This window comes from Elephantulus edwardii, unplaced genomic scaffold (genome assembly GCF_000299155.1).
Source record: "Elephantulus edwardii isolate Elephantulus edwardi_28Jun2011 unplaced genomic scaffold, EleEdw1.0 scaffold00249, whole genome shotgun sequence".
Taxonomy (NCBI): Eukaryota; Metazoa; Chordata; class Mammalia; order Macroscelidea; family Macroscelididae; genus Elephantulus; species Elephantulus edwardii.
The window spans coordinates 2,444,183-2,445,005 of record NW_006399999.1 but is presented as its reverse complement, the minus strand read 5'-3'; positions in this window follow the sequence as shown (position 1 = coordinate 2,445,005).

Genomic DNA, 823 nt, shown 5'->3' with positions numbered 1-823 from the left:
CTCCCCCCCCCACCCAGAACACTACTCTCTTGGAAAAGTAAAAGAAAAGATTCTTTCATTGTTTTACAAACCTTCCCCCAGGTCCACTCCACCATGTAGCTATCGCTCTAGACTCCTGTCATGACAGAAATACCTAGTCACATATCTCTTTTAAAGAGTTAAAAAAATAATTTTAATGAGCATTTACAGAGATTTTGGATTTCCATTCATTCATTGCTGCACTTCTCTCCCCCCCAGCCCTCCTCCCCCAAGTTTGCTCCTCTCTTTCAAAAGTAAAATAGACACTCCTTCCCTGGTACACAATCCCCCCACACCCCTCCCACTGCCCAAGTACATTCCACTATGGAACCTTAATTGTGGACTCTTGTGGTAACCATAATACCATATCATACATCACTTTTAAATTATTCACTCCCTCATCTGTTTCAGTGCAGTATACACGATTTATCCAGTTTTTCTCAGTCTTACCACAACCGTGATATCAATCCCATTTTACAACAGTGGCACCATGCAATATTTCTCCTTCTGCAACTGAGATATTTCACTCCGCATAATGTCCTCCAGGGTCACCCATTTTGAATAATATTGCATGAGTTCATTGTTTTTCAATGCAGGGTAGTATTCCTTTGTGTAAATATACCACAGCTTCTCTAGCCAATCATTTGTTGATGGTCATCTGGGTTGTTTTTAACTCCTTGCTATTGTGAACAGAGCCATGATAAACATGGGTGTGCATATATCTGCTTGGATGTCAGTTATGATCTCTTTGGGATATATTCCCACTAGTGGAATTGCTGGGTTAAATGATATCTCTATTTGTAAC